The sequence below is a fragment of the Phoenix dactylifera genome, chromosome 5 (genome assembly GCF_009389715.1).
Source record: "Phoenix dactylifera cultivar Barhee BC4 chromosome 5, palm_55x_up_171113_PBpolish2nd_filt_p, whole genome shotgun sequence".
NCBI lineage: Eukaryota > Viridiplantae > Streptophyta > Magnoliopsida > Arecales > Arecaceae > Phoenix > Phoenix dactylifera.
In genome coordinates this window covers 13394214-13400213 of record NC_052396.1, presented here as the reverse complement: position 1 = coordinate 13400213, position 6000 = coordinate 13394214, and positions in this window count along the sequence as shown.

Here is a 6000-nt window from a genome sequence, read left to right as displayed (position 1 = left end):
GATTTATCTTCGAGTCCTTAAACTAGTTCGCGACCAAATGATATGTTGTTACAAGGACGACAGCTTTATCGAGATTAGGTCGTTGTGTGACATATACGTTGGTTATCCTCTTAACCAAGGAGTGTGGAGACATTGGTATGCCACACAGGTGAAGTGTAGGAGTACATTTCACTGAACCTGATTAATTTCGGAACGCTTTACTGTCAAGAGATGTTTCGAGTGGATATGGGTATAAGTTTGGCCCTCTGACCTGAGACCGCAACCTGTGACTAGCAAGCAACTCATTGTACTTTGGTACCGAACTATCTGGATTTCTAATTCAGTGACGGAAGGTCACTGAGTGCAGTCAAGTACTTGCGTAGTCAGTTGTGAGTCGAGATGGAATTGGCCCCTCCTGGAAACATGAGATAATGTCTTGTGATTAATTTAGCAAAACCTTGGTCAGGGTAATTCCAGTGAGGAGTCACGAGATATCTAAAGTTAATCACATAATGGATGTACTAATTATAGGGTTGATAGTGAGCTCTAAGTCATCCTGACATTAGGAGTCAAAGGGATTGAATTATACAGTAACCATAATTCAGAGTTTCAGAATATTTGCTTCGCATATATTTGGCCTATCCGGACGTCGGGTACCATTGCTAGATGGTCACATCGATTAGTGTAGGAGTCGTTCCTATACTACCAGCTTAGGTTCGAACCTATGAGGTCACACGCATAGAAGATTCCTGATTGATCAAGAAGGCTGATGAATGATTAAAAATCATTCAGGGGTAATTTGGTCAATTCGATTGGCAAATTATCTTATAAAATAATTAAAGTAATTATCGAAGGATTAATTAGTAATTAGATTGCTAATGAACTCAATTAGATTGAGTAATTAGACTAAGGATGAGCTAAATTGAATTAAATTCAATTATGGGCTCAATCAGAGTTTTTGACCTGATTGGATTAAGTCTGAATCAAAAGGACTTAGGTTGACCAAATTAAATTAGATTAAATTTGTGCTTAATTAAGGATTGACCTAATTGGATTAGGTTCAACCCATGGTAATTGGATCATTCTAATTGTTAGGATTTAATTAAATTAAATGGGTTTGATCTGAAACTATTCGGATCTTGAAATCCACTTGTCACATATCCATGCATGGCGCCATAAATTAATTTTTAATATGATTAAAATTTAATTTAATTTATTTAATGGTGCCATGGGACACTTGGCAACATCAGAGACCTCTTTCATCATTAGATGGGTCGAAATGGAGAGATAAATTCATGAAAAGAATTAGATAAGATCAAATTCTCTCTCTTCATGACATATGTCATCCTTATCTCCTTATCTTTATCTCACTTCTAATTAAGGTTGAATTTCGAATTTAATCACCACAAAATCACCATGTGACCCTCTAATCTAATTGGAGGCATGGGAATTTCGAAATTGAAGAAGGAAAGTGGCAACATGATGAATGGTTTAGATTAGATCAAGCTTTATCATGTAATGGCGCATGAACTTGAATTTTGAATTCAAAATTCAAAATCCCACAAAATCCTTTCCAAATATGGGATGGTTGGCATGAAGTTAGGAGGGATAGCAACATTAAAAGGACCTGCATCAGCTGGTGGTTGAATTCAAGGAAAAAAGAGAGAAAAAAAAGAAAAAAACGGGGAAAAGAAAAGAGAGGAATCCTAGTTCATGCATGAAAAAATTCTGCATTCAATCTAGCTGACTTATTCCTCCTCTAAGTCCATCGCGCCATTAGTGTTATGGGTCCCTGATAAGAGTCTTTAGATCAGATCTAAGTCCTCTTCAATCCTTCTAAACCTTTCCTCCAAGTTCTTCCAAGAAGGCGGATCAAAAGTTGATTGCGTTGGGAAGATCAAATTTCAGCCTCAAGAAATTCTGCGCAAGCTAGCACTTCCGCAGGATTGGATCTCTTCAGAAACTTCGCGTGGACTTCTCGTAGAGGCCATTCGTGTGCGTAGCTGCGAAGTCGAGGATCAGATCCACAAGTTTCATCCATCATAAAAGGTATTAATCCTACATTAATCTTTTATTTGGTGTCAGGGTCTAGGTCCGATTCCCCGAGGTTTTACCCTCCTTTGGGGCTCCTCACGGAGATATCTCCAGAATCCATTTGATGGATATTCGGAGATTAATCGGAATAGAATATTTAACTTTCAGATCTGATAGTTAATCATGCATGAAAGTTTTAGCATAACTATTTAAACGATTCCGGCATAATTCTATGTGTTCTTAAGATGCTGATTTCTAGATTTGATCTTATAAGCATGCATGAATTAAATTGTTTGATTCAGTTTTTCCGCTGCATTTTTTGAAACTTAAAAAGAACTACGTATGGCTTGATCCCCCTTATGAAGGGGTACGTAGGCAACCCGATCAGGTTCAGCCATTGTTTTCAAAAAAAAAAATCAGCATGCTAAACACCGAAGAACCTAGGATTCACTTTCAGTGTCTAGAACGATATTGGTCTCCTGGATGCCCCCATCCCCTAGCTTCCTCAAGATGACTTCGATGGGAACGTAGCAGAGGACGGGAGCTGCGGAGGTGTGAGATTCGTCATCAGGGACCATGACGCCAGACTAATGGCGGCTGGAGGGCGGCGGATCTTCGACTCGTCAGTCATGTGCGCTGAGCTTAGAGTGGCCTGGGAGGGTGTCTCCTACCCAAGGCGGATACTAGGCATTGGTCGCTGGTCGCATTCTCCTTATGGAGGTTTGACTATGGTGATTAAGTGGATCCGAAAACGGGGTGCTTAGTCAAGGATCGACCGTTGCTCCACGACATTCGCAGAGCACTGGGGGATGTTGACTCCTACCAGGCCACACATGTATATCAGGAGGCGAACGGTGCCGCAGATTTGGTTGCTTCCTTCGCGGCTCATCACTCTGGAGGTTTCTCTGGATAGACCACAGAGTTATGCCAATGCCTTTGCGCAGTATTTTGTTTTATGATTTTGTTGGTTGTATCCACACTCGTCAGGTGTGAACCACCGATGTACCAAAAAAAAAAGGGGGCATAGGATAGAGGGGTGGACGTTTCTAAAGAGGAGAGAAGCTTTGGTTGCTGAGAAGAGTAAGGTCTATCATTAAAAAAGGAGGTTTCATTGTTAAAGGTGGGTATAGCATTGAAAAAGTCTCTCCAAAATCCAGTAGGAGCACTAGGGAAAGAGATTATGCATTAGGTTAGGAGATTAATGGATGGGTATTGATGGAAGGGTATTTGTCAAGGATTCCATCTACAAGAACTTTGGAAGACGAGGTTTAGTGGAAAAGACATCACCAAGTAGACCATCGTGCTATCTTTCAGCTCCTCTTACATATTCTCCTGTGGTTTGGATTCTGAACTTGCCTCAACCTTGGTCTTTAGACATCATTGCCTAATCACCGAAAGGGACGTCATTAGGTCCGGTGAATTTTAGGAAACTTGGTCTCTCCCTTGTGTCATACCAAAACCTCCATACTAGTTCCTCCATGTGCCGTGTAGAGCCATAATTCCTTTGTATTCCAATCTTTGATCGATAAGTCTAGGCGATGTGTCTCAATTCCTCCATTACTCAAGAAAAAAAGAGCAGCAAAAGAATTGTTAAGACAATAACCCTTTAGAACCATGGAATTGAAAGAATCCAAAAAAATTGTTTTTACATGGAGGGAGATTTGATATCCTTTCTTATTCATAATCCATGCCTTCAATTATAAGTTGCATATGGCTTTCCATCTGCTAAACATAGTAATTCATTTAGAGGGCTAAATAAGGAAGTAAAGCCGCTCAGTAGCTTCATATGATTGTGAAATGTATTAGATGCATATATATATATATATATATATATATATATATATATATATATATATATATATAGGATATGATCCCCTAAACTTAATTTGGGTACTAAATCTAATATAGAATAATAATCAAATTAGGACTTCGTGACTCCTTTGCCTCATAATCATGACTCAGGCCCTTTCTCTAGCGCCAATGTTGTGGTTCAAATTTGGCCTGAGGGTGACCATGCCGGAGGAGTCAAAGGAGCCGCCGAAATGTCGAGGAAGAAGGCGAGCCACCTTCCGTGCGTTAAGGTACTTGCACAAAGCCTCACCGATGGTTCTAGTGAGGGCCATCCGACGATCAAGTTAGAGTGGATTTAGGATGGATTTTTCAGAAGTCCTCCCCCCTTTACGTTACCTTACGGGGCTATTTATAGTTCCTATAGAAGTGTCCAGGTGACGGAGGTATGGCCCGTTCTCATCATGAGAGGGAATAGCTTTACGCTAGATGGCGCATAATTAGAGCTTACTTGTGGCGCGCAGTGCAGTCCGTTCTTGTGAACAGTGAGGCATTGACAGTCGTAGCTGGGGACGGCCGGAGTAGCATGGCGTTATTCTTAATTGTTGTTGGCCAGCAGATAAAGCATGGCGTGGAGATGTTGCGATGTATAGCCACATAGGTGGGCGTGGGGGGGCGCTCGTAGATGCAACCGTCGGCGAGGCCGAGCTCGTTGAGAGGTCGCACCATATACTCAGCGAGGTCGGCTTGATGAGTGCTGGGGCTAGCCCAGCGTTCCTGATTTCGAGATGTGCTCGGTAGAGCGTCCCGAGCTCGAGGGTCGGAGCGCATTGTGGGATAAAACACCCCGAGCTCGGTCGGGGTGTGTCAGTGAACATAGGGGCACCCTGAGCTCGGCCAGGGCGCGTTGTTCATGGAGAGTGTTAGAGCAGCTCAGCGAAGAGCAAGGTATTATCCGCTTTGGGGGAGCACGCATGTGCTTAACATCGTGCGCGGCAATTTTTTCCTCACGGCTATGTCCCTTAAGGGGGGCCTTGCTACGAGCGTCAGAAAAGATTGGCGCAAGTTGTAGCAGCGGTGGAACCTGTCTAAGGTCAGCTGAGCCCTCGACAAAGTTCGAGCTCGGATTGATTCTTAGCGGGACCGAGGTCCGGCTCAACCGGTCTGGGTCCATTTGGCTGAAATTGGGTGGCCCTACTGTAGTGAGCAGGATGATCCATTTTGCCCTCTCTTCTCTTTCTTCTTTTTTTTTTCTTTTTCTTCTTCATCTTTTCTAGGTTCTCTCTGGCAAAATGAGTGAGCTCGTGCTCACCCGTCGCTAGATCGAGGGAGGCAGACTCAAGGGACGATGGCAGCTAAGGTTGGAGGACCAATGACGGAAGGCCACAAGGACAGAGGCTAGCAACTGAGTGGTTGGTGATAGAGAAATCAACGGAAAAGAAATCAGCAGAACAGGGGTGGGTTAACTCCTCATCTCTAGCCACTCATCGGTGATTGGGCTCCGACAGTTGATACAACCCGATGCGGAGGACTAGCCACAAGCTTTAGCAACGAGCGCCAATGGCGAGGATAGCCGGGAAAGGAAGAAAGACGACCAGAATCAATGAAAACAACGGAATCAGAACAGAGTCCCCTTGTTGACGAAAATTTAGTGGAAACCATGATTTAATGGTCATGGAAGATGTGTATGAAGATTATTTAAAGGATCAAGGGAACCTTACCTTGGTTCCGGCAGTGTTTAGGCCACAACAGTAGCGGAAGGCATCGCGCGAAAACTCGGCAATCACCGACGAACCACAACCCAAGACTGAGACCTCCGATGGGGGGTGTCGAAGGAAAAGGGTCGGCCATTTAAATAGAGCAAGAGGGAGAGCATCGAAGTCCCCTTCGAACTTGGATTGCCACAGAAGGAATCGGGAAATTAGCACATGCGGCGCAGGCGCTCAATTTTCAATGTTTTTTTTGTTTGGGCGGTTTATGCTTACTGAGCCAATCAAATGGACGGGCTTAGCTCTTTAATTGGGCTGGATGTTAGAAAAATTTGATGTTGCCTCTGATGAAAAATTTATAAAAAAAATCAAACAAAAATTTCCGAATCCAATTCGCTCGCATGCTTGTTCATAGGTTGGAGATGAATCAAGTTGAAGCTCTCGTCCAGAATTCTGCCATCTCTTGCAAAGCTGGCATAATCTAGCTAGT